This window comes from Ursus americanus, chromosome 31, assembly GCF_024610735.1.
Source record: "Ursus americanus isolate L20-20 chromosome 31, mUrsAme1.1.p, whole genome shotgun sequence".
Lineage (NCBI taxonomy): Eukaryota > Metazoa > Chordata > Mammalia > Carnivora > Ursidae > Ursus > Ursus americanus.
In genome coordinates this window covers 27,257,565-27,277,252 of record NC_142157.1, presented here as the reverse complement: position 1 = coordinate 27,277,252, position 19,688 = coordinate 27,257,565, and the positions used below count along the sequence as shown (strand labels likewise).

The 19,688-nt window shown below is 44.1% G+C and overlaps 1 protein-coding gene across 10 annotated transcripts in view; it reads left to right on the top strand.

The window, feature by feature from the left end:
- Positions 1-19,688, top strand: part of CELF2 (CUGBP Elav-like family member 2) — a 505,360-nt gene that overhangs the window by 315,879 nt on the left and 169,793 nt on the right. The gene's annotated exons all lie outside the window — the stretch shown is intronic.

Here is a 19,688-nt window from a genome sequence, read left to right as displayed (position 1 = left end):
AGTAGAGGTAATGTCACAGAAGCCCACGTGATCCTGAGCACTCAAGGGACTGTGTGTTAAGCAGTGACAGAGCCCAATGAAATTGTCTTTGTGTTATAAATTTTCAATTGCAGAAAGTTACAGCTCATTCAAGACCTAATATCCATAATACAGTCTGACGGCAGCAAAATCACTCCAGCGGCAAAAGACTTAAATGAAAAGCAATGCTAAATGCCTGCCTAGAAGAAAAAAGTGGACACAGTATTAACTGATCCCATGTCCAAAGGTGTCCTAGAACACAGAAGAACAGGGCCAGCAAGGGGACCTGGGGACTCTGTGAAGCATGCGTCCGAAAGATTGGTCATTTGTGCAGTGGCATTTGCTTCCTTCGGGCAGCCTCACAACGGGACAAATACGGATTGTGGATAACCTCGGGATTCTGGTACTGGGGGTTATCCGAGCTCAGGTATTACTGAAAGGAATGGCAGAAATGTTGGGCCACACGTGAGTGACGGAAATGCCATTAATTAGTGCCGTTATGTTCGAAGCTATAAAACTATAAGGAGCTTGAAGAACACAGGGAGGCTACCTGTGTGGCTCTCCCCTAGAATTCCAGCGAGTGTCCGGTCATTACATAGGAAAATAGGGAGAGTCTAGGAAGGAAGGAAGAGACATCTTATTTCTCCTAAAAAGATCCTTGAGTGCATAAGCAACCATTCACAAAGAGAGCATCCAGTAAGACAGTGTCTTGGAGCCCCGAATCAACACATGGCAAGACCCTCGATTTCTCTCTCTCTTTTTTTTTTTTTTTTTTTAAGATTTTATTTATTTATTTGACAGAGAGAGAGAGAGAGACAGCCAGCGAGAGAGGGAACACAAGCCGGGGGAGTGGGAGAGGAAGAAGCAGGCTCCCAGCAGAGCAGGGAGCCCCATGTGGGGCTCGATCCCAGGACCCTGGGATCAGGCCCTGAGCCGAAGGCAGACGCTTAACGACGGAGCCACCCAGTGCCCCAAGACCCTCGATTTCTTACCTTAGATCATCAGAATACTTTAAACAATTAGAACCTAGAAAGCTAGAGCTATTAAGTGTAGCTCGATACACTTAATATCCATCTCAATCCCCTCATTCAAATAACTCATTCTCCCCCAGTGAAATGCTGGTTTCTTTCTTCAAACGTTCGCCTTTATCTCCATGGAAATCCTGGTTCTTTGATCCAACAGTATCTACTCTGGTACCAAGAACAACAGTAAAAGTACAGGGTTCTTCACATTTCACAATTTAGGGGCTTACACAGTGATTATGCAATTTACAGTGATCACAATAATGATCCTTGTGAGAGGGAAGTCTCGTACATACATGTAAAGGTAGGGCATATGCTCACCTCCGAACAAAAGAGCCAGTATTTGAGACACCTGGGTGGCTCAGTCAGTTAAACGTCTGCCTTTGGCTCAGGTCATGATCCTAGGGTCCTGAGATCGAGTCCCACATTGGGCTCCTTGCTCAGCAGGGAGTCTGCCTCTCCCTCTGCTGCTCCCCCTGCTTGTTCTCTCTCTCTCTGGCAAATAAGTAAATAAAGTCTTGGAAAAAAAGCCAATATTTATTAATAAAAACCTCATCTTTCTTAAAAACAAAAGGGAAATAATATATGTTAGGCTAATACAAGACACATTTATATCACCTTTTTTAGTCCAGTAAGTATCCACACTGGATATGATACTCATTGGAGCAGTCCCTGCTTTGTAGAGGAAATCTGAATCTCAAAAGGGCCAAGTAAGTTCTGTGCTGCACGCTGTTCCCCATCCTGGAGCGTCTGTACTTTTCGCCTGACTTTCTGGCCTTCCCGTACCCAGCCTCTTCCTTGGCAAAGACAGCTGCCTCACAGAAGGGGAGGAGTCATTCCTTAGGACTGAACCTACAAAGAACTTTGAAATCTTTCAAGATGCCCCTGCCCCAAGTTAGCAAATGCTAAGCAGAGAGTGAAGAACGTAATACTTGTGCAGCAAAGTCCGTCATGGTTTCACAGTTGGCTTTCCTCTGTCACACATAGGTTCTCGTGTATTTGGGGAGGGGTAGAAGTTTATGTGCTTGGCTGTTTTCTGTACAGCGTAGCGTTATGGGCCTAATGATATTTGCATGTGTTTTACTACGGATGTTAGTACACTCCTTCAAGGAGATGAATACCACTGTCCTCCCCATCTTCTGCCTGAATGAAGGACGTGTTGCGGTAAAGCCGAACATTCGAGCCTGAAGAAGCATTGTTCCCCTGCAAGAACTTGTGCCTCTCCCACTTCCCTGTGAGCCTCCAGTTCCTGTTCAGAGCGCTGTGTTCATGTCCCTTGGCTGGGCTTATTCATAGTACAAAGCTGTGGTGGACTTGCTCTTGGGTGCTCCGAAAGCACCAGGGATGAAAGTGCTGGTTGCCAAGTGTCCCCTGGGAAGATGCTTCCCCGTGGGAATTTGAGAGAGCCACAAGGAGGGCTTTAGATAGAACTCGTTCTTACCTCATCGGAGGCGTGGGACTTGGGTCGGGTTAGGCATCCCTGTTAGGGTGTCCTGAGGCATCATGGGCTTTTCCTTTCTGCACTCCTCTCTCTTTTGGTTGTGGGTGGGGAGGGCACAGTCCTCCTTGCTAGGCATCTTCTGTGAAGGCAGGGAGTGCATGCCTCCACTTCACCACCCTCCCGACACCTTGAGGAGAGTACCTGCCGCATCCCAGACCTTTGGTATGAAAGCTTGTTTGTAAGCTTTAGTGCTTCCGTTGGCAGTGGGATCCGAGAAGTAGGGCAAGTGGAGAGAATCGGGACTACTTGGGTGCCTTGCCTTGCCTGCACCCTCCACCATGCACAGAGAGCCGCTTCTGGTTGGAGGAGTTGGGGCAGAACTGGAAAGCCTAAGGGGCAGCTGTCTGTAAATTTGAATTGAAACACTTGCCTCTTAAAAAGTTGAAACCGCTCTGGCCACTGGCTTGAGAGGATAAAACCCAAGTCACAGTGCGCAGCATCAGGGCTGTTGGAGATCTGAGGTTCTCACGTGACCCTCAGAGGCGGTTTCTGCAGCTCTGCAGAGTTCTGAAAGAGTGGGGGTTCATACTGACTGATGCTTTGAGGTGAGTGACCCCGGGAGGAAGACCGGGTCCCGGGTCCTGACTCACATGCACAGTTCCTCCCAAGAAGCCATGTGACTTGCACCACCCAGTTCAGGTACGATGTCCTGTGACGTTTTATGCCCTGTCTTAGCTTAAAATACTGCCTAATTTTTCCCCCATGGTGCCGGCAATATCTCGGTGCTTCTTTTAAAATAATTTATATGAAGTTTCTGTATTAACCTGTGCACCTCTTTTTAGCAATTTCTCCCTTCCCTGACCTTTTTTTTGTGTATGTGTGCATGACATAGGGAAGGTGAGGAGCCCAGACTTGTACATTCTGTTTCTTCTGGTTTGTCCAAAAATTGAGCTTTCATCAATGAAAAATGCATTTCTTCCAATTTGTCTCCACTATAGTTCACAACTTAGCAGACAGATTTTCTGAAAATGAAAGTAATTGTACCAATGGCCATGATTTATGCTATAAGGAAGACTCTTGCCTTTCTCAGAAATATTCTAAATATCCATAGTCCTTTTCTTTCTCAAAAGATAACAAACTGAGGTCCCAGTGCAAGGGGTGCTGTCAGCTATGAGCCTTTGCAACATTTCTCGTCGATCTTTCTTCCATAAAATCAGCCAGTACTGCTCGTCTGCACTGTGGCCAGATAGCATGGGCGGCTCTGACCCAAGGACCTTTCGCGGAGTCTGGCAGCAGATGGGCAAGGTTGGTGTGTGTCTGAGGTCTGTAAATACCAGCGTCCCTGAGGGCATCAGTGCAGAGTCTAAGATCTCTCCCCAGACCCCCGGAATACTGTCTGGGGTGAGCCTGTGATCTTGGACTTCTGAGCTTCTAGGGGATTCTCAGCTCTTTGAGAATAGTTGCGTCCATGGAGTAAATATTTATCATGGTCTCTCATGCACCAGGCACTTCACTAGATGTTGCGAGCAGAGAAATGCACGGACGCAGATGTGGACCCTGCTTGTGCCGCTCTACACTTGTTTAGAAATGTGACTCAGCTTTGGCTGGTAAGGTTCAGGGAGATGAAAACCTGGAGCTGACATTTTCAACCAGTCAGCCAGTTAACCGGTGTTTATTCTGTTCCTAAGAAAAGGGCACCGTGCCAAGCACTTGAGCTGATGGTATCACATGGTTCCTAGGCTCTAAGAATTTTACAGTCTGGTTGGGAAAAGCAGCATGTATGAAAAGTTAATAGTCAAACAGTTGAGTACTGTAACAAAGAAACCACGGAGTGGTACATGGTTGTAATCGCTGAGTGGTACTAACGGTAATTAGCAGTATTTTGGGTGTTACTCTTTACTTCTCCTTCCATCTGGATTTTTCCTCATGCTGAGTCCATCCTACTTCATGAATTTAAAAAAATTAATGTATAGTACTAAATAGCACTTAAAGTATCCCCTATTACACTATAGAATATTCAGAATTTTTTAAACAAAGGCCACTTGCTTCAGATGGCATATCATTCTGCTGCTTTGCTATTAGCCAGTCATAAAGTGAGGGTTCATTACCTAATTATGTAGAGGTATATTCAGATAAAATTAGCATTTTTGTTCTCAAAATGCTACCTAGTTTGAATGAATGTGTGTGTGTGTACGTGTGTGTGTTATGCACACGTACACACACATTATACAGACATAAGAAAAATCCAAGGAGAAAGAAGGCATAGTTGGAAAATACATGATTCCAGAATACATTAATTCAAGTAAAAGTTATAATAGAGGAATTTTTTGTAATCATTTGAGATACTAGAGATTGCTAATGGGCTCCCGTTGCTGAGGATACTGGAATGTCCTCTCTTGGGGATTTTAAAGAAGTCAGTAGATTGGAGTGAGTTAGAAATGTCCTATGTGATACTCCTCAGATAGGTCTCCCGGGATTGCCCGTCGGTGACTTAAGGACTCTGGATGGAAGGTACACTCCTCAGGAGTTGGATGCTTATAAGTCCCGGAGGGGGGAGGCCCCATCCGTGCATGCTGTGCGCAGACATTGCTGTGCTTCGTCTTTGGGCTCAGACAACTCTCTGTTCATGTCATGACTCTCTCGTTACACCCTGTGGCTGTGGGACTTAATTGTGAGACTCATTTTTCTCACGTATGAAAAGGCCTCGATAATTGTACTTACCTAATAGGGATATAGAATATATTAAATAAGTTAATAGGTGTTAAATGCTTACCCACAGGCCTGGCATAAAATAAGCTCTCAGTAAGTAGTAGCTCTGATTATCCTCATCGTTAGTTATTGTTACTTAGAAGAAGCCAGTGTATATATATTTTTTTATTTGCCTTTCCCAAAAGAGTAAGGCAAATTAAGTTCTACAAAATAACTTATCGACCTTTTTCAACAACCATTTCTACATGTATTTCGGCAAACAGGGAAACTTTTCTTAGTAGAATTACCCATATTCTTTCACTGATCTGTAACCTTGGAATCTTCAAATGTGTGTCTTTGTAATACATACCCAGAGGATGGTAGGAATTTACAAATGCATTATTTACTAGTGGGTCTACCAACCAGTAAATGCTCAGTTTAGGACGGTAACGATAATCTGAACAAAGTTAGCACTTGTGGAGCTATACTGAAGCGGAATATGGCAATTCCCATAAAAGAGGCATTGAAATATTGACGGTAATAATTATGGGCTTTTCACTTCTCACCAGCTGTTGTTTCTTGGAGCTGTGTACCTATTAAATATTAGAATGTTTTTTTTTTAAGATGTTATTTATTTATTTGAGAGAATGAGCACAAACCAGAAAGAAAGGCAGAGGGAGGAGAAGGAGACTCCCTGCTGAGCAGGGAGCCCGATGCAGGGCTCAATCCCAGGACCCTGGGACCATGACCTGAGCCGAAGGCAGATGCTTAACCGAATGAGCCACCCAGGCACCCCTAGAATGTTCTTTAAAAAGTGAACAGAGATACAAAATAGAATTACCTTTGCCCCAAGGCTAAGGCCAATGGCCCCAGAGGGGCCCGGGCCATGCTGTAGGACCCCTGCTAGGTGTCCCACCCACAACCCCCCCCCCCAGGCTTCCAACTAAAGAACAGAGAACTTGTGAGCATCCAGTGCTGTCCATAGCAACAGAACTCACATGCTTCTCCCCTGTCTTTTCCTTTAGAGACTTGATTTTATTACCGCTGCAGACACACATTCCAAGGGCCTGGAACGTGCAGGATGGTGCCACGTGCCATGGTGCTTACCAAAATGAAGCCAACCCTCCAAGAATTTATAATCTAACAGAAGAGATTAGCCTGAATCTATGCCACCAGATTTCTCTTGTAGAAAGATTTGGGGCAGGTATCACGGACTGCCTTTTTTGACCATATGTCAGACCCTGTTCCCTTTTAGGGAGCTGGGGATGGGGAAGTGCGTGCCATGTGTTCAGGGGGAAACCATCTCCCAAGTGTGTTGAACAGCCATGTTCTCCCTCCTAAGCCGTATATAATGATTTCCGATGGAACCTCGGTGGTTGGAAAAGGCCGTAAATTATCAAGTGTAGGAGAGAGAAAGTCAGTGCTTATCCTGTAACTTGAGCCTCGAACATACCGAAGGAATTCCGTGCAGCCGTACGTAACTGAACTAATGGGAGTTAATATGTAATTACTGTTTTTTACAGTATGGTTGGAGTGATTACATCCTATTTATTCTATTTTCCTTTGGAAATACAGTATAATGTAATTAGAATTAATAACTCTAAAGATAGGCTCAATTACTTAAGTCATGAAAATGAATTACCATCATCACATTGAGAATTTCACAACCACCCCATATAGAGTATCTACAGAAACAATATGCTTCTGAGAGTGTTACTTGTAAAGAAACTGAGATGACCAAAGCTCCGTTTATATTGAAATCGGTACAATTTTAAACAATGGGAAAAAATTACCAGGATTTTGTAGCTTGCCAGTACCTTTAAATCCTTTTATATGTTTTAGGAATCTTCATATTTTAGTTGTAACTGTAAATTTTTAAATTATAAAAATCACATTTCAGGAAAGCTTATCTTTGCAAAACACAGTTTAAAATAGTTTTTAAAGAATGAGAAAAGAAATCCTGTTAAAATTCAGGATTATTTTTGAGCCATTGATCTACTTTTTGAAGAATATTTTTAAATAACTAAAAAACCTTACATGAATATTAATGGCATTATGTGCTAAAAGGGGCCATATCACTGTTTCCTTATAAATATTTCAGTTACTTTTTGGGATGAAACTTCCATGCAGATTATGTAATTTTTATGTAAAAGCGAGACCTACAGGGGAAAAGTTACTATCAACAATTTTTGTGAGTTATTTCAGTGCAATTAATGTATACGTTTTTCCATTATTATTCTGGTCCCGCCTTTAGGGGGCCACGACTGTCAGAGAGCTAAGAGGAATCCTCTTGAGTCTTCTAGGTTATAAAACCTATCAAATCCTCATGCTTTCCTCCTCTCTCTTCCCCTGCCCCCACATCTGGTTACTTGCCTTATCCTATAAATCCTAGTTCTACAAATCCCTCTTCTTTACCCCTGCCTCTTTCCATTCCCAGCACCCTAAATTAGATCTCCTCATTCAATTATGTTCTATTCAGCAAACACCCCCTCAAGTCATAGAGACCAGACTCTCAGTAAATCCCTGCAAGCTGCCTTTCCTTCTTAGTCCCCTTCTCCTCACCACCGTGCTTACAACCCTGGACTAAGCCACCTTCCATCTCTCATCCGCATTCTTTTCTAGGAGTTTAAGCCAGAAACAGTTTCAATTAAAGTCAAAGTAAAAATGCCCACTTCCAGTGTTTATGGGATGGTGAGCTCAGCATTCTGCCTTGGAAAACAGCCTCACCACTTAATCAGTTAATCAGTAGTGCTGAACAGTAACTAAACTTGCCTTAAAAGAAATCTGGTGGGTAGGTTTTTCTGCTTCCCCATTTCTAGGGACCCAAAAGAACAGGAATTGTATTTTAGACTTCATCTCTTGATGTATGTGTAAGCGGCCCATTTCGCCTATCCAGCATGCTTTTCTGTCAAGCCCTGGGTGTAGAATCATCTTTATTGTGTCTTGGTCTACCTTTTAGCCTCAGGCGACTCTCTTCTTCAGTGGTTGTGTTTGCTTTGACAGGACTCATTTCATTTTATAAGAAGACTTTTTTTTTTCCTTCAAATTTTTATTTAAACTCTACAGTTAACATGCAGTGCACTGTTGGTTTCAGGAGTAGAATTCAGTGAGTCATCACTTACACCTAACACCCAGTGCTCAACAAAACCAGTGCCCTCCTTAACACCCGCTCGCTTAGCCCCTCCCTCCACCAACCCTCAGTTTGCTCTCTCTCTTTACGAGTCTCTGTGGTTTGTTTCCCTCTCTCTTTTTTTTACCCCCTCCCATATGTTCATCTGTATTTTCTTAAATTCCACATATGAGTGAAATCATATAGTATTTGTCTTTCTCTGACTTGTTTCACTTCACATAATACACTCTAGCTCCATTCACATTGTGGTGAATGGCAAGATTGCATTCTTTCTGATGGCCGAGTAATATTCCGTTGTATATATGTCACATCTTATAAGAACATATTTTTAATCATGAAAAAATATTTTGATATGTTGAAGAGTTATACAAAATACTGAGTTCTGCTTGTCACAGAAATTTCGCCCTTTGAGATGTAACGTCTTCATATTTGTTAAGTTCTAACTTTCTGAAATAATGCCCATCCCTGATTTGCATTGAAAATAGAGTTGCTGACTTAATTTTTAAAAATTCATCCATAGAGGCATTCATTCAGTATAAATTTTAACCACTCACCCTGTGCCGGGCAGTGTGCTGAGCTCTGGGAGTGAATATTTGAAGGTATGCCCCCTTTGTCAGGAAGCCTACCCCCTCAGTCCCAAATCTGGTGCTGTGGTACTCTGACGTATTCTGGAGTCAGGGACTGGAGGGAGAGAGAAGAGCTCCCTAAGGAGCGTTTCAAGGTCAAATAGAATTTGGCCGGAGGAATGGAGCTGAGACGACCCCACGCGGTAGGACAGTGGAAGAGTGAGTTCTGTCCATTGGAAACGAGCGGGTCTGGAGCAGACTTTGAGGGGCGTGCACAGGGGTAAAAGAGAGGCTGTGGAATTAGCCCCAGACCAGCTCCCAAAAAATTTTCGATCATTCTGTAGAGTTTGAAGATTATCTAAAGGAGCTGGAGCAACAGAGACAGGTTTGCATTGTCGAAAGCCTCCTCTGGGAGCCAAGTGGGAAGTGAGTTAGTGTGGTGTAGACCAGGCAGTCCTGGAACGCAGGGGAGACAAAAGCAACAGGCCTTGGTTCCTCAGGCCCTTTGCTGTTGACTTTGAAGTGCAAAATAATGAATCATTGCATATTTATTTAATTCCTGATGCATTTACTTAGATCCTGAGGTGTCTTGATAGACGAAGTTGAGACTCCCAAGGACTGTTTAGATCTGGTTCCTGCCCTTGAGACACTGAGAGTCTAGGTGGGAAGGAAGATAAAAACAGAGGATGTACTGTACAGTGTGTCCTTGAACAATGTGCAAGTTTGGGGCACCAGCCCTCATGCAGTCAGAAATCTACATATAACTTTTTGACTTCCCCCAAAACCTAACTGCTAATATCCTGCTGTTCACGGGAAGCCTTGCCAATAACACAGTTGATTGACACATACTTTGAATGTTTTGTTATTTTCTGTATTCTTACAATACAGTAAGCTAGAGAAAAGAAAATGGTACCAAGAAAAATCCTAAGGAAGAGGAAATACATTGACAGTATTGTATCTGGGGGGGAAAATGTGTGTATGAGTGGACCCGCACAGTTCAAACCCATGTTGTTCAAGGTCAACTGTATGATATTGTCCTAGTCCGCAGAGTACTTTCACATGTAGTATCTTTTTCTGATCCTTAAAACAACTGTGATGTATCACATTATTACAGGCGACGTTTTATTACTGAAAGACTGTACCCCAGATGTATTTCATGTTCCATTATCCTGTTTGTGAGCCCTGGGGTTGCAACCCCAACCAAGGTCTTTGGACTCCGAGATCTTGGCACCATACCACACAGTCCCGTGTGCTGAATAATATAATAATGGGATAAAGGTATAAGGTGAAAATATACGAGATTACGTAAAATGTGATTACTCATCAGATGGCTTATATAGACGAGAACTGTACGGTTGGTTTGGAGAATTACTTTCTGTGTCTTGAATGCTCATTTGCTTCTTGATGGAGTAGGAAGCGAACTCTAAGGGACAGAAATGGAATGACGAAATGTACGGAGGCAGACAGCACGATATCAAAGCTCGTGCCCGAGGGTTCTGGTAGGGGAAATTGGGAAAGAACTGAAATTGTCTGTCGGATCCAAGGGTGAATAATTTGAATGTCAAGATTAAAAGCACGTAGAGGCGATCCTGAAGAGAGTGGTGAGGACACATTCTTAGAAGTCCATGCCCAGAAAAAAAGAACTCCGTGATCATGTAGCATGAACGGGTGAGAGAGATTTAAGGTCAGGTTAGGAAGAGGGTACAGGGAAGCCAAGGTGCGCCCTCCTCCCCAGGAGAACGTCCTCCCTGCTGCCTCCTTCGCGTCTTCCTCTTCTTTTTGGAATGCCTCCACCCTGTCACTCGTGGACTCCACATCACTTAGCTATTTGAGATGTCAAAGGGGTCCCCAGCCCACCAATTCCCTGAGGGGCTTCTTTCTGTTACTGTCTCTCAATCTGACACCCAGCTCGGTCAAGCATTTTGCTTGTGTTGTATAATCATGACTCCTCTATATTCGGAAATCGTCACCCTCTTGACATGCAAGAGACTTCCAGAAACCCGCGTGCACCTCTTTCCAGGTCCTGGGGACTCCAGCAGCACAGTTTGAGATATCAGTGCTCGGTTTCCCATTCCCTTGAGCCATGCTTTGTGTGGCCTGCCCTGCTTCCCCTCATGCCCCACATTCTTGCTGTTACTCTCTACCTACGCTCCTCGGCATTCAGGATGCCTGTGTTTGGAGCAGTTTTCACCCCAGGTGGTTTAGTTGGAAGTTTTCTAAATGCATGTCATTCTGGCCCCTCCTCATCCCATTGTTCTAATCTCTTGCGTACCTCACGTCAGTGACCTCTGCCCTGCACACAGCTTAGCGTGCCCTGTGATATGTCTTGCGGTTTATCCCCGAATTCCAAATCCTTACCAAGGCATCCGTCTTCGCCAGACCCTGTGTCAACCTTTGCAGTGCTCTTCGGAGCATCTCTTTACATGTATTGTCATCTTTTATTAAAATACATTTCTCTTCAAAGGCTACCCCTGACTTTTTTTTTTCTTTAAGAACAGTGAAATGTCTTTACCTTATTCCTCAAAGAAAGAGGGAACTGTTAAATAAAATGCACAGACTTGCAGGTGACCTCTGTCTCAGTAAGCCGTTCACAGCACTGCCAGATATCCCTGGCATCACGGCCCGGACCGCGAGCTCCTTCGTGTTTGGCCACAGGGCACGTTCCCTTTTCATCTGCAGGTCCACGAGCTGGGCCCCCCATTGGTGTGTTTCATATGGACATTATCTAGTGAAAATGCCACATTTCATAATGTTGGAACAAAGTTTCACCGTAATTGCCTCTGGAAGACTTTCTACGTTGACAACTCAGTATCTCACTAATTTATGGCAAGGTCAGAAGAGCAGCAGGCTTGTGGGGAGGAGGAGAAGAAAAGCTTCCCCTCATCCTCACCATTTGTGCAGTTGCGCGAGTAGACAACGTACACGAACTGTCATTTGATGTGGTATTAACAGATTGAGCTGTGGGAGGTGGAATCAGAAGGAATGTCATCCACTCAGGACCAAACACTGCGCTCCTTGCAAAACGATTAGTATTTGGCTCCGTAAAATGGGCAGTGTGTGGTTTCCAGTAGAATTCTAGGGCTTATTTCACTTTGTCCTCCGGTTCCTTTGTTAGCTTGATGTTGAGAAAACAGATGACATGATGGTAAAGGAAGAAAGAAACTTCAGGAACAAATTTACAGAAACCTAGACAACCTAGACTTTCTTTTCTTTCTTTTTTTTTTAAAGAGCCTCCTCCCTCCTCCCCCACAGTGAAGGCCTCCCAGGGACATGCTGATTGGGGGCCTGGAGTTGAAAGCACACATGCAGGGAGGCTCCCTCGTTTATTTCTGTGTTTCTAAGCAAGGCAGCTTAATAGAATTGGAATAGGACTAAAGCCAGCCACTTAGTGTAACTGTCTGCATCCCTATCATACAATACCCAAAGGTAATCTGCTTGTTAGGCACTTTCCTTTATGATCCTAGCAAGTCCCACATTCTGGAAGCAAATGTTGTATTTACCATAATCCACGAAAGGAAAAAGCCAGGGCTAAAAATACAAAACAGAACAAATGTAAAACACTGCGGCCTCTCCAGTCTGGTAATTGGTCTACAAATGAGTCTCGGGCATCTGTGAGGCAGAGATACTTTTGTGCATCACCGAAAGAGCTGGCTGCTCCTCAGATGGGTTTCCAGGGGCAGGGGATTCGTAAGCGGCTCTGAGATGCATTTTGTGCTGACCAAGCAAAGAAGAGCAGGTTGTATGGGGGGCTCCCACGTTCGGAAACATGATTGCCTGGTGAGTGATTACATTTACTAGGAGAATCAGCAAAGATTGTTCGCACAGAACCGTCTGGTGGGGTGGAGATTTTCTAGGGGGGACTTGCTCTGGGAAATCTATATCCTCAGATCAGCCGCTCCGGAACGGTGGTGATGTGGAGGGACGAAGCCCAGAGAGGAAGTGAGCTGCGGGGGAGAGGCACAGTGACTGCGTCGGGAGAGCGGGGGCCCTGAACCCCCTTGGACCCGAGTGTGGCACAGCCGCACTGAAACCAACCAGCGTCCAGAGGAGCCAGGCAGCCCCCCTGGTGTAGAGGAAGGGCCTGCATTCTTCTTCCTTCAGCAGCATTTTTGATACTGGCTAAGCGCCCTCTAGCATCTTGGGTGCTTGGGATGGTGTTAGGCCCCGTGGCTTCCATTTAAAATGTGGCTTTTCTAATACTGCTGTTTACCCTGCAGGAGAAGCAGGTGTTCCTTACTCGTGTATGCATTTTTTCCACAGTCAGGTATTACGTGACTAAAAAAATCAAAGAATGTTGTGAGAGCACCCATACTCTTTCCGAGGGCTATTAGCACAGAGATAGGTGTCCTTGCAAACTCGTTCTCTAGTGGAAGGTTTCGGGACTCCCAAGTAACTAGCCCACGGTTAGGTAGCAAGACTGCTACAGAGCCGGGATTTCAGCGAGGGTCTGGGTAGCATCCACACCCTCCCTCTTTTCCATTCGTCACGCTTCTAGAAACAGTTTGTAGTACTCAGTAAATAATGAATGAATGATTCAAATAATAGTATCTTATTAGTATTTTATATGCAATCCTGTGGATTTTTCCCGAAGGGCTCAACATGTAATTAACCAAGATTTTCACTAGGATATCTTTTTTTCTAACATAACAAATGTATCTCTACACATGTTGTAAAAGAATAAAATGGATAAAATAATGAATAAACATAGCTGTGTTTCAGATCTCAATAATCAGACTTATTTGAATTTTATTTTTTTTCTGGGTTTTTTGACATATCCTTGGCTTATAACATTGTGTAAGTTTAAGGTGTACAAGGTGATGATTTAAGCAATCAAACTTTCATAATAAAGGGAGGAAACATTTTTGTTACAATGCAAACCAGAAACTTTGTTTTCCCTTTTTGCTCTATCGTTATTATCCTTTGTGTGGCCTGTGTGTCTGCTGTTCATCCTTAGCCGGCTAAGGAAGATTACACACAAAGTGGACTGGAGTATATCGTTGGGTCACTGGACAAGATTCCAGCGTTCCCTGATGGCCACGGGCTTTGGTGTGCTCCCCGTGTGAATTGTTGCCATTCACGGTCCTAAATAGGGAATCTTTCCTGGAATGAGAGGTCTTTTCAGGACTCTTTGTTTCTGAATCCAGAGGCACCTTGGCTCTCCATGTCGTCAGATCGCTCCTCTTCCATTTACAACCCATAGCCATGTCCCTAAGCATGTTTAGCCACGCACGTAGTTTTATCTTTGCCTGATCTCCCTCGTGTCTCCTGGGTGAAAAAATAAGGCAGTGTAGCAGTCAGCCCAAGGCCATAGCACACAAAAACAGAACTAGATCGGAATGGATGTTTATTTAAAAGAAAAGAATGGAGCCAAAATGGTAAATACGGTTTTACAAATTTGGACTGAGATTGAATGGTGCCTTAATAAAAGTTACAAGTTATCAGAATTTTTGATCAGGAGCCGAGGAGACAGATTATTTATCTGATCTATCCATCCACCCACCCACCCATCCCTTGTATTGCGCCAGGCTCTCCGCTTAGGCACACAGATACTTTAGGATGATGACCACAGAAATGAACAAGAGGTGATGGATTAAAGAGAAACTTCTACCTGAGATGTTCAGGTTTTTGTTTTTGCAAAGGATGATTCCTTGGAGAGAGGAACTCCAACTTGTTATTAGTTTCTGCCTTGTCCTGTCGGCGAGAAATCTTCATGCCTGCGGCGGTGGGACGGGCAGACCTTGATGGCTGGCCAAGTCAAGAAGTCTGCACTTGGGTTGGTTTCTGAGTGTTTAAAGAATTCTTGCTTGAACACTGTTAGCTTCAGAGGTAGAAGTAATTAAAAACCAATGCTACTTCCCTCCCTTTTTGTTTCCTTTAATATGATGAGCCCCAAGAGCTTCTGTAGTCATTAAAAAATAAAATGCTTGTGCAAAGCTTGTCCCCATAAGCCTTTTTGAGTGTGGCCCCCATGCATACAAACCAAGATGTCTTTGTTAAGTAGGCTAAGCCTGTTAAAACGATTGAGCTCAGTGTTTCATAATCACGTGGCAATGGATGTGAGGCAAGTGGGTTTCTCTTGCATTGAATGTGGACTATAAGTTATAGGAGTATAAACCATCACTGTTGGCTGCTTTCATTGGGAGGAAATTGCTCTGATCGTAATTATCTCCATGGCGTAGACTGGAGATGGCAAGCTGCTGTGTCACTTGAAAATTCATTTTTGTGAACACCTGACCCCAAGTGTGTAAAACGGCCAAGCAGAGCCGTGCCCGGGCTCCCCACGTGGTGAGATTTCCTTCCTCCCAGCAGGGGCAGTGGTCACAGTGGCAGCAAAGAAGCTTCTCCCCCATGGAGAGCCACACATCCGAGTGACAGCTGCCCTGATGGTGTCAGAGACAGTATACATATGTTAGGTTAAAACAAAATTTACATCAAAGGAGTCCTAGAGCTTAGCGCCATTGGAGCTGCCCAAGAAAACCCCACGATCTTGTTTGTTGGCATAAAGTATGGAACCTGTTCGGCAAGGCCTGGTTTAATAAGGGGTTCCCATGCTTTTCCTTACTGCATTCATTAGGATGCCTGGCCTTAAAACTAACAGAGGGAAAGGTATTCTAGCCGTCTTGGAGTCGGTATTTTTAGCAACAAAGAGAATCCTGCGCCGTGACCCATCGTGCATCATCATTCACGCTTGGCCCGAGGTGGTCCTTGCGCTGCATAGAGAGCGCACCGTATAGAATGGATAGAATTGCTTTTGCTGACCGGTTGGGATACGCAGAGTGTAAATATTGGAAGTGAATTTTGCCCGATTGCTTCTTTCTCCTGTCTTTAGCCAACAGAAATGCAGGGCTGTAACTAATTGAAGCTGAGAGTCAGGCAGCGGTAGAGACATACATGAATCATAATAAAAGTCAAGGGCAGCTGATACTTTGGCCGGCTGGCAAAGTGACTCACCTTTTATATTTTGGGTCAGAATAACATTGTGTCCTTTCTAATTCTTGAGTTGCTTGGCTTCCTAAAATGACCATCTTTATTTAGATTAAGGACCCATTTAGAGTAGTTTTAATAATGTATGGTTTCATACGTAAGTGGTTCCATAATTTATGTCACCATTACTCTCTGTCAGGGTCTTGAATGTTATTGTTAATTAAGGAGGGGGAAAAAAAACAGCAGTAGCTCCCTCCGGTCAGCCAAGCAAGTTGCCCTTGTTATCGATTATTGTCTTAAAAACAAACCCCAAACAACCCTGGTAGCCTGTCAATAATGTCCAGTTAGTGAATTAAAAATTGCCTCAGTAAATCTCATCATCCCAGGTTCACAGGTGAACTGCCTCCTAGCTAGAACCCATTTATCACGAGTAACCCATTTACCAGGGGAACCTTCTACTGATTTACGCCCAATGCCTCCCTCCCACACCTAAATTATTAATGTGCATATTAAGGAGATCCCCTCCCTTCATCAGCTGATGCATTTTGACTTTCCCACACAGCGGAAGCCACAGATCTTTAGGTTTTATGTCCTCTAGGTGAAAATTCCCGAAAGAACAAATCCCTTTTGTAAATGCAGTACACATGACTGTAAGCCTCACAGCCAAAGGGGGTGGGATTTCCAGGAGCAGTGTCTGAAGTAAACATGGAAGGTCTGCTCTTTCTGAGCATAGCTTCAGGACACATCTGGCGTTCCGTTACTTCTAGATCTTTCTGTGCTTTGCACTCCTGGTCCCTGTGTGCTGAGGTGGAAAGTTGCCAGGGTGTCCAGACATCATGATGTTTTGGGTTGCTAATGAAACCTCTATGTGCAAGCCTCAGAAACACACAGATCTCAGAGTCTGTGTGTAGTTACAGGTACGTAATTACCATCTTGGATTCTCCGTCCGTAGGAATGCTCCCTGTCCTCAGGGACTCATGCCTTCATTCAGGCATACTCTCTCCAGTCAGCTGGTCTCCAAAATCCCAGTGCCTTTGTGCTGTTAAATATATTCCTGATTCTGTGGACACAGAAAACCTCACTCAGTTATATTTCCCAGGGGAAATGTGGTTTCCAAAATTGATGCCATATGACCTTGGGAGGGGAATTAAAATCGTTTTCACAGTGATTTGGGTTGTTGTTTTTAAAATTTCTGCATCATCCTGTCCTTGATGAGTTTTCGGGCTTCAGCCTCAGTAGTGTTTCTGTTTCATTGTTGTTTTCGGTAACATAAGACATGAATCTTTCCAGGTAGTTTTGCTTTCCCTCCATCAGTCTTCTAGAAAAACAAACAGATCATGATTTTCAAAGTAAACTGGCAGCTAAAAAGACAAGATCATAGGTATCCCACTGTCCGTGGCTTAAAAGCGTCATGCTCTTGGCATAGTTACTGACTGAAATACTGTTTCCGTAGTGTGTCCCATTTTCAGAGAAGCGTGAGCCCTGTCACCCGAATCCCAGAGGAACTTAGGATCTCTTCCACACTATCTCGGAAGGGCTTCTTCCATAGCATTTTTTTAATGACTTGAATGATTATGGTAATACCTCTCCAGTGTATTTGATTTGATTGTCCTTATAACATTGTCTATAAAAACAAACATGCAAATTTGGAAAGCTGTTTGTGGTACCTTTCAAAGCGGAGGGTGGGGCTATGCTGGTCTTGGTGGCCACCTGTCCCCTGCTTGCTCTCACTTAAGGCTGAGCCGCCTAAATGTAGTCAAACCTCTCAACATTAAGCAACAACAAGAAAACAAAACAAAGCCTAGGCAGCGATTTGTTTTCTGCTTTCACTTCTGAACTCACCGTTAAAGCTTCGCCACACTTAAATTGTAATCTCCTATTTATTTCCCACGCGTATAGCCGCCTTCTCTTCAAGGAGTCTAGTTAGCAAATATTGTCAGTTCTGGAAAATTATGATCGTAATTTTGGTTGCCCCAGTTTAGAGCTGTCATTTTAAAATTGAAGAACTATTGTAATATGCTTTGTGGTGGTGTTATTAAAGATAACAGTAATTATTTCAATAATTTTAAAATACCAACAATAATCATTGCAGGTGACTTTTCAGTCTCGAGATTGGACTCTCCAAAACCTTTCCAGATTGATGTGAACTCGTTTGTGAAGAGTCCTAACAGGAGCAAAAGAAAATGAGGAGTACTAGCCAGGGGAACGCTCCTAAAAGGTTGAGGATGTTTAACAGATTGGTCAAGGGCAGGCTGTGTTTATAATCTTTTTGTTTCCATGACCACAGATGCTTCGTCCAGTTTTTAGTAACATAGTATCATGTTACTTGATTTACAACTGAAAAGTTTTCAGTCTCAAGCCCCATAGTTCTAGTTGAGTTATTAAACTTCAACCTCATGACTTTCCTTTTATGTTTCCCCGATTCAGATAACCCCTTTGGCCCTATTAAAGAACCCATTGCTCGAGTCGGGATTTACATGTGCTCTTGAGTTATTATTCCTCCCATCCTGTTTCCCGGGGTGGGATAACCGGAAGAGAAGTCGAGGAACATGGGAGTATGCAATGATATCATAGGCTTTTGTTGCTGTTATTGATAGGTTTTGGTTTGGTTTGTGTTGTTTTATTTTGCTTTGAGGTAAGGATATTAATTCCTTACTCTTGAGTGAGGTGGAGAGGATTTTGAACTCTGGAGTCTTCTATCAGCTTTATTACACCTGTACCTGGACTGTAATGCATGCGCAGGGGACACGGTGCGTGGCTACAGGCCGTGGCATGGGTAGGACCCCTGTCTCCGGAGAGGCAGCTTGGCCACAAGAGAGCCCAAAAATCTTTGTGTTCTGTGAGCTAAGCCTTATGCTAAATGGAAGCCCGAGGCTGTTTCTTGTGGACCAAACCCTAGCTTGAGATCCCTGGGTCTTCACAGCCTCATGGTGATTTCAGTCAGGGAGGAAAGATTGTGGGAATGGGCTGTTAGGAAAAGTAGTATAGCCTTTTTCCTCAAAACAGGAACATTAGGCTTGAGCCGTGCTGTTTCCACTTCCCTCTGGATCTCCCGCTGCAGTGCTAGATCTTGCAAAAGCTGCGAGAGGCACCCACCCCTTGGAGTGGGAGGCAGCCCTGGTACATGGTACACCAGCCATATGGAGTTGCAAGGGAACATTCTAAAGAGAAAAATGCTTCATGGGGAAGCAGTAACTTGTAACTTCTTCAAAAGCTGCACCACACGTTTCTGCCCTAGCACCAAAGCCCAGTGACACCCCAAACCTTGGGTTTGACCCCATCCATCTTCTTCCAGGAAAGTGGAGTGGGAAGACTGGAGTCAAGAGTAGTAATGAGTATGCTTTGGACTGAATGTGTTTCCCCAGAATTCATATGTGGAGACCTAATGCCAAGGGTGATGGTGGTATCAAGAGGTATATATAAGGGCCTTTGAGAGATGATTAGGTCATGAGTTTGGAACCCTCCTATTGGGGTTAGTGCCCTTATAAAAGGAAGTTCCTTCATCCCTTTCATCACGTGAGGACACAGCAAGGAGACAGCCATCCATGAACCAAGGAGCGGGCTCGCTCTCATCAGACACTGAATCTGCTGGTGCTTGGATCCTGGTCTTAAAGCCTCCAGAACTGGGAAAAGTAGACGCTTGATGTCTCTCAGCTACCCGGCTTATGGTATTTTTGTCAGAGCAGTCCAGACAGAGATAGGGTGGAGAGGGGAGGGTTGGAGCAGCCAGTGGTTCCCAATGTAGAGTTGTAGCAAAAACAGTTGCTTTGCTCCATGTGGTCACCTCAAAAGGGACCAAACATTGGACGGGGGAGGGAGGAAGAAATATTTTGATACTTGGTTCAAAACCTTGGACGGTCTGCCGCACAAGGCACTAAGCAGTGGGAAACGTCAGGGCA